Source organism: Pteropus vampyrus, unplaced genomic scaffold (genome assembly GCF_000151845.1).
Source record: "Pteropus vampyrus isolate Shadow unplaced genomic scaffold, Pvam_2.0 Scaffold40, whole genome shotgun sequence".
Lineage (NCBI taxonomy): Eukaryota > Metazoa > Chordata > Mammalia > Chiroptera > Pteropodidae > Pteropus > Pteropus vampyrus.
Window position 1 is genome coordinate 4,152,715 of NW_011888821.1, and position 8,233 is coordinate 4,160,947.

At 52.2% G+C, this 8,233-nt stretch overlaps 1 protein-coding gene across 13 annotated transcripts in view; it reads left to right on the forward strand.

The window, feature by feature from the left end:
* The window catches only part of CLEC16A (C-type lectin domain containing 16A), a 205,279-nt gene that overhangs the window by 160,283 nt on the left and 36,763 nt on the right, over positions 1–8,233 (forward strand). The window lies entirely within an intron of this gene.

Sequence of the window (8,233 nt, forward strand, 5' to 3'; positions counted from 1 at the left end):
AATTTCTTGGAAATACTTAGATGATTAGTAATGAGGTTGTGGGAGAGTAATTTCCTCCTTCATGTAGGATGACTAGAAAGAGATAGTGTGTGTGGTTCCTGTGACAAACCCCTGAAGAAGTGAGACTTCAGTAGAAGGCCCCGCTGCCCACGGGCGGCTGCCCATGTCTCCTATCCGGGAGCCTCTCTACCCACTTTCACCAAAGCTCGTCTCTGACCCCCTCCTCCCCTCTCCCAAAAGGGAGACTTGTATAGAAAATTCAAGGTTGGCAAGGCCAAGCAGAAAGAACTGCTTCTCCAGAAGGGCAGGCTCTCCCCTTCCTGTTCTCACACATCTGAGTTAAGTAAATCCATATGCCCCCCATCCCTCGAAAGAGAACCTTGCTCGTGATTATGAAACTTGAGAAAATTGGCCCAGCGTCCCCTGCAACTTAGCCTCCCCACGTTCAGGGTTTCGAACTTTAATTGCCAGTGTTTTCAAAAGCAGTTATCGGTTTAAGAACGAAATGCAGCCTTAAGACCTGTCCAAAATCAAGGTTCTCGTTTCCCCTCTACCCCACGATGCGTTGTTTTCATTCTTCGATTCGATCGATTCATTTTCAAAATATGTATGCTATAAGCACGTGATATTTAAAAATCCGAAGAGGACATGATAAAATGAAAAATAAGTCTACTTGGCCCCAGAAGTAACCACTTCTAATAATTTCTTACATATCCTTGCAGAAATGTTTCTTTGTATGTCATACATAGGTCTTTGTGTGTCTGTTTTTATACCGGGGTTATACCGTGTACGTCATTCTGCGCCTGGCCGTTTTTACTTGATGATAAGTCAGCATTACAGGTTAGCACATATAAATCAACTTCGTGCTCATTAACTGTTGGCATTTTATCATACGGATGGACCAAAAAAAAATCTTTATAACATTTGGTATTGATGGATATTTGGGTCACTTCCAGCTTTTATAGTGTCACCATGAACGCCTTCGGGATATCTTTGTGTAATTGTGCAAATCTCACATGTCTGTGGATGTGCCGCGCCGAAGGGGAGGTCTTCCATCTTGAAGTGTGTAGTCCCGGCGTGCGCTCTGGAGAAAGTGCACCAGTTCACACGGCCACCCACAGCCTGTGCCCGTTTCCATTCTTAAAACCAGTCTTACTTGGGCTATGAGACTGATCTTAGCACTGCTTCTGTTTTCAGCTCTGCAACGTGAGATGATTCTGCCTGCTCCAGGGTCTGGGGATTCTTTGTTAAACATTCTCTAGGTCACTAAGTAAATATAAATGATGACCATGAGTCTAGATTAAATAAATTTCCTTCTTTTTTATTTTATGCACAGTCGTAATTTTATTATACTTATATAAGTACCACTTTGTAATGTTTTCATTGAGATTTAATTGGCATATGATATTATATTAGTTAAGAAATCATTTCTTTAGGCTCATCGGGGCTTCTCGCAGCTCAGAAACTAATGGGTTAAGGAGAAAAGGCCAGGCCTTATTTCCGCTCCATCATTTTTGGAACAAGGCAAGTGTAAATAAATAAACAGAGCCAAATGTCACATTCTTCAGCATCTGCATAATCATCTCTCTGTTTGCAACAGGCTTTCAATGACATTGCTTGCTTCCCCCACCCTGCCTGGGTTTCCTAGGGAGCTGCAGGGTCCTCCAGGCCTATAGTGTGGCAATCTGCAGTGGCCTGGGCCTAACAGAGGGGTTGGCGTAGCTGGAATTCCCAGTGTCCTGTTGCTGGTCCCAGGGTTGCTGTCTGTGAGGTTGGGCCAGTTGGGAGTATGGCAAGTCAAAGGTAGCTGTCTGAAGGTGGCCATCGACCCTTTGGCTGTGTCTCTCCCCGGGAAGTGCCGCTCCGGTGTGGGAGTGAGGTGGGGACATTCTCACAAATGTGCCCCCCAGGGTGACTGCTCTGGGCCCTTGGCTAGCGAGGTCTGGCTCCCAGCCTGCCTTGGCTTGGGTGGGAGATGTGACTCGAAGAGCAAGGTGAAAGCATTGAGCCTCGGCATGACGGCAGAGGCGGGGCGAGGAGCTCTCCCTGGCTCCTACCGTCCTCACCCGGCCGTCTCAGTCGTCGGCCTAGCCTCTCAGAGTCATCCTAATTCTCTCCTCTCCCACACCCACTGCCCGCTCTGCTTACAGACCACGCCTCTCCCCCTCCCGGCCGCCAGCATCACTCCCCTGGACTGTGGCAGCAGCCTCCTCAATATTCTCTGGCTTCCTGGCTAATCCCCTCCCTCCCCTTCAGCCAAGGGGATCTTTCTAGAACAGAAATCAGATCATCCCTTGCCCCTGCCTGCAATCCTCCAGTAGCTTGCAGTTGCACCTAGAACAAAATCCAGATCTCGCACTCTGCTCTTGGGTGATCATTGTGCGATTGGCCCCAGCTGGTCTCTTAGACACGGCTGCTCAGCCTCACGCCACCCTGCGCCCCACCCCGCACGCCACCCCTCACGCCACCCCCCCCGTCGCTCCTCTTAGTCAGCACTTCCAAAAACTGTGGTCTCAGGACTCCTTTATGCTCTTTAAGAAAGTGTTGAGGAACTTAAAGAGCTCTGGTTTATGTGGATTCTATCTATTGCTACTTCAAGATTAGGAATTAGAACCGAGAAATGCTTTAAATATTTATTCATTTTTTTAAAAAATAAACCCATCACATATAAATAAAAATAAAAATAACCTGTTTTTTATGAAAAACTCTGTTCTCAAAAAAAAAATTAATGTTTTGTAGTTTTGCAAATCTAATATCTCTGTGAATAGAAGGCAGCTGGATTCTCCTATCTGCTCCTGCTTTCAGTCTGTCGTGACAGATGACATTTTGCGGCCTCTGGAAACCTCCTCTGAATACTCCTGGGAAAGTGGAAGTGAAGGGAAGAATGCTGTCTTGTTTTTATGAAAGTAGTTCTGACCCTGGGAGCCCCCGAGGGTTCCCCAGGCCACGCTTTAAGAACCACGGCTCTAAGTCGCCGGCCTCTCTCCTGCCTCGGGGCCCTTGCGTCCAGGTGTTCTTCCTCAAATCTGTGTGGGGCCGCCTCCCGCTAATCGCTCGGGCCTGAGTCTGCATGCCACCTCCTGATCACCCCCAGGAAGGTTACCCCTTCCCTCCATCACACTAGCCTGGTTTATTCTCCCCACGGCCCTGGCTTCCTTACCTGGCTGACGTATCTGCGCCTGGCGGTGGTCTCTCTCCCCCGTGGAGAATGTCACTTCCACGAGGACCTGGTCCGTCCGTCCTGCTCTCCGCTGTACCTTAGCGCCGAGCACTTGCCTCATTCACTAGTTGTTGAATGAAGAACGAGCGCAGCCTTGAAGCAGTTCCCACGAGGAAACTATCGCCGGGGCCCTGGACGTGGAGTGGGTTAGTCGGTGCCAACTCGACAAGGGAACATGAGGGAACCAAGACCCCCTGAAGATCATAAGCAGCGTTCCTCTGCCTAATTCCTGTCGCCAAAGTGAGTGAGATGTGCATCCCAGGAGGGCACATGCAGCCGTGATAGGCTTGAATTGGTTGCACATCAGTTGAATTTCAGCGCCCTCGCCGTTCTGAGGTTTGCAGAAGCTACAGAGTGGGCCGAAGGGGGTCGTCGGAAGCAAGGCCCACGTTGGCCTCCGATGCTGCGGCCTCCACAGCTGTTTTCCAGGCCTGTGAGCCCAGCGGCACTGCTGTGTCCCTGGCCACAGGCTGCACTGTCGCAGGCTCCCAGGCTGCACTGTCACAGGCTCCCAGGCTGTGTGCAGTCCTCGCTCTGGCCACCTGCCTCCGGGTCGCTGCTGGAGGAGCTAGCGCTGTCAGGACACATCTTCCAGTTCTGTCTGTAGGCCCAGGTAATTGTCATAGAGCAGTTCGTCTCCCCTTTAGAAGCTATAAATGATTATATCTGATGAAAATATACCTTTCATTTCCTTGGAAGAGATATTAAAGTAGAATATAAATCAGGGCTAATAGACGACTAGCCACTTTGGTATATTTTTCTTCTTCCATTTGGCTTGGGAAGAAATCACAAATTCTATTTATTGGCCGGTTTTATGTTGATGGCCCTCACCCCCATAGAACTCGCAGCTGCACAAGGGCAGAGGCCTGCGCGTGTGTCTGGCCTGGGAGGGAGGGGTCAGCGGTGACGCATGTGTTGGGGTGGGCCGGCATGACTGGATCTAGAACCTGGCTTTGAGGTGCAGTGCTCCATGGTTAGTGCCCCCGAGGACCCATCCCACCAACCCGCAGCGGCCGCTGAGTGCCAGAACCTGCCATGTGGGGGGTGGAGGTGTCCAAACTAGCGGGGGGCTGGCGGGGGCAGCACACCACAGTCCTTCTTGCTCAGGTCCTCCCTGGGCCCTTCCTGATTCTTATCTAAACAGAAGGGCCGTTTAGCGGGACAGAAAGTGGGGATTTGAGTGGGACAGCCAGGCAAGTTGACACCAACTGGCCCTCACTGATGGGGCCTTAAGGACGTGACCAAAATAAGTGAACCCTTCCCACCTTGTTGATCATCAGCTGCCCCTCACCAGCCCTTTAGCTCCGGTGGCAGGGACCGAGTCGGCCTCCTTCACTGCTCTCTACCCTGCTTAAAATCCTCCAACGCCTCCTGTCCCCAGCCCGTCTCCATGGCCTGTCGCCGGCAGCCTGGCCTCTGTGCGGTCCGGCCCCTGGCCCCTGACCGCTATCAGCTCCTCTCCCTCCCCCTCTCACTCCTTTTGCGGACAGCACGGCCCAGCATTTCAGCTGCACCGGCTTCCTGTCTGCGCCTCATGGGGGCCAGACGCATCCCGTTCTGCACTGCTGTCCTTCGCTGCCCACTGGCTGGAACCCTCACCAAGGCTGGTTCCTTCTCAGCACTCGGGAGTCTATTCACACACCTCCTCGGGGGCCTTCCCCGGGCCCCCGCCCCCACCCCCGGCCCTCTCTGTGCAGCAGCTGGCTTTTATTTTTTTTAATTGAGGTGAAATTCGTATAATGTAAAACTGTTTGAAAATGTACAACTCAGTGCCATTTGGTACGTTCACAATCTCGTGCCACCGTCACCTCTGCTAGTTCCAAAACATTTTCATCACCCCTAAGTAAAACCCCATCCCCATTAAACAGGCATTCCCACTCCCTCTTTTCCCCAGCCCCTGGCAACCGCTACTCTGCTCTCTGTCTCTATGGATTTACCTGTTCTGGATATTTCATATAAAGCATACGACACGTGGCCTTTTGTGTCTGGCTTCTTTCACTTAGCAACATCTTTTCAGGCTTCCCCCGTGTCGTAGCAGGTATCAGAGTTTCATTCTTTTTCATGGCTGAATAATATCCCATCATATAGGGGGATCGCGTTTAGTTCATCCATTCTTTCACCCCTTGTTGTCCATACTGGTTGTTTCCACCTTTTGGCGAATGTGAATAGTGCTGCGGTGCGTGTGCATGTGAGGGGTTTGTTTGCACACCAGTTTTCGGGGCTTTGGGGTTTCTCCCTAGGAGTGGAATTGCTGGGTCATGCGGTAATGTCACTTTTTTGAGGAACCCTTTTCCCATGGCCTCCAGAGCCCTCGCCATGAGCCGAAGTTGCCCCATTTGTCTCCTTGGTTGCCTCACTGCCCTGCATAGCATGGAAGGCGCTAGGGACCCTGGACATCCCGCCCTCGACTGCTGACACTTAGTAAGTGAGCAGGTGCTGAGTGACTGTCGAAGACAGGTGGAGACATGGACTGGCAGATGGAAACTGGGCTGGGTGAATTGTTTCGCGTCTTGAACTGTAAACCCCCACGGCAGAGATGGTACCGTCTCGCTCATGCCTGGGTCTGGCACCTGTGCTGGTTGGTGGTGGCTCGGGGAGCCAGCTGCAGAGTCAGATTTCATCCCATCGTGGCCAAGCTCTGCTCTACTCACTGCTTGCTAAAGCTTCTTGTGCCACATGGTTCAGGGCACCATCTGGCTCTAGGCAAACACATAAAAGTCCCTGAGCTTTTTTTTCTACAGGTGTTATCTTTCTCGAAGGCAAGCAAACCTGCCCTGTCAGTTACTTATCCAGAACACTTAATAGTTCTGTAGAAAGGCAGTTCCAGAGCCAGGCTTGGGCAGCTGAGTAACCGAGCAGGAACGCAAAGACTAGAGTGTGCCCGGAGCCAGCTGAGCTGACCACAAAGCCTCTGACTGACATCTAAAAAGAAGCCGGGGGAGGAAATCGATGTTTAATTCATAGACCTCGGCTCTGACTTCACCCCTGGGGATAATGCCCTGGGTGCTAATGTCATCTCGTGGCAGTGTTTCCCAGAAACTAATATTTTAGGCCTCTTCTTTTTCTTGTTTCCAGTTATAAAATTGGAGCCAATTCTCTCCTTCCAGCTCCCCACGGTGAAAAAAAATACCCTCTCTGGAGTCACACAGAAAGGACAGCCCACCTGCCGCCTTCCTCCCGTCTCCCCAGCACCCCCACGATGCCCCCTCCTCACGCCCTGGTCAGAGACTCCATCTGTGGGAGGGTGACTTATAGAAACTCGGTTCTGATCCTGAGGCCTTTTTCCTTTTTATAAGCAAAATGTACTGGGCTGGAGAGAGGGGCATCTGGTACCCCATTGCGTCCTCACATGCAGAAAAGGAAAATGGTAAAACCTTCCTTCTGCGTGGGGCTTTGAACTCAGGTCAGCCCGGGCCAGACCCTGAGCCTCCACCACCATGCCCTTTAATTCCTGACTCAGTTTTGACACATCTGAGAAGAATTCTCACCACTTGAAGTTTTACTGGTATCAGGGCAAAATCACGTTGTTGGCGCCAGCCCTAGGCGTGTTTCGGACAGAAAAGTCATCTATTTCTAAAAGTGCCGGTTGTGGTATGACTGGAAGGGTTACCTGTGCCAGGTACTTTGTATGCATTGACTGTACCCTCTGGACAGCACTGGAAGCTGATATCGCTTGCTCTGTCCCGCAGATAAGAAACCGAGTCTCAGACCCCAGCCGCAGAGCTCACATGAGGCCGGCTGAGACCCAGGCCTCCACTTCCTGCCTCTAAATCCCATTTGCTTCAAGACTGGCTTTGGCGATGGCTGAGCCGCTTCCTGTAACAGCTCTGCCACCTGTCTCTGCGTGTGACAGGTTGGCGGGACCCTCCTTAGAGCCTTCCCCTTTCCCATCTTCGTATACCACACTCTCACATCCCTAAGTCCTCGCTCTCCGTCGGATCAGGAACAAACCTGCAAAGCGGTGATGCATAAAGACACTCTTCAAACCAGGCTAAAGGTCAGGGTCATGCAAAGGCAAATCCTCATACAAATTTGTTCCTGGCCTGTCATAAACAAAAAGCAGAAATGAGACTTCAAAATCCTGCCTGGACAGGATTTAAACTCTTTTCAAAGCTCGGTGCTAATTGCCTCTAAGAGCTCAGCCTTCAAGTGGTTGGGCCAGGGGTGTGGGGACCTGTTCCTGAGCTGAGTCCCTGCCTGCCAGGCCTCTTCTCAGAGCTCCCAGGGCAGCCTCAGAGAGAGAGAGAGAGAGAGCCTGCAGACATCGAGCACACCCTCCAGGAAGGAACCTCGTTCCCAAATCAGGGCCCACAAGGTTTCCTCGTCAGGAACACGCCCCCAGCAGATGCTTTCCCTGCAGAGACACCAGCACTTGTCTGAGGAGCACCGCCCCTCGCAAACTGCGACCTGCGGCAGGCAGCGCCAGCCATCCTGCCTGACCCTGTCCCAGGGGCCGAGGCAGGGAGGAGGAGAGAGTTCTGGAGAATCGAGTGTTGCTTCACTTGGGTCGTTACCCACCTCAGACTCATGAAGTGACTGCGTGCCCCGGAGCCTCCTGGTGACAACAGTGTGTCAAAGAGCGGGGAACACTCCCCGCGTTGGTCGTGGGAAGAGACCAGAACCCCAGCTCCATTCCGCCATTGGACCTTGGTCACGCCTCACAGTGCTCCGCAGGCTCGGGCGGGCCCCCCCGGGGGGCGCGTGTGCCAAAGCAAGTGACTCGCACAGCTGCTGTGTGCGTGCCCGCCCCTGCCTCGGAGAAGGCAGCACCTGCCAGTTCTTGTCTCTGAACTTCCTAGTACACGTCAAGCACATTTAGTGCAGAACAATTGGAGAAGATGGAAAAGCACCAAGGAAAAGTAGAATGTTCCAGGTCCGGAATCGAGAAGGGCAGGGAAGGAGGCGGACAGGAGGAAGACCCAAGGCACACTCGGCCCTTCCCCTGGCTCTGACCTGTGCAGTAGGTGGCACAGCGCCCTCCTTACGGATGAGAAAAAGTCTCTCCACAGAGGG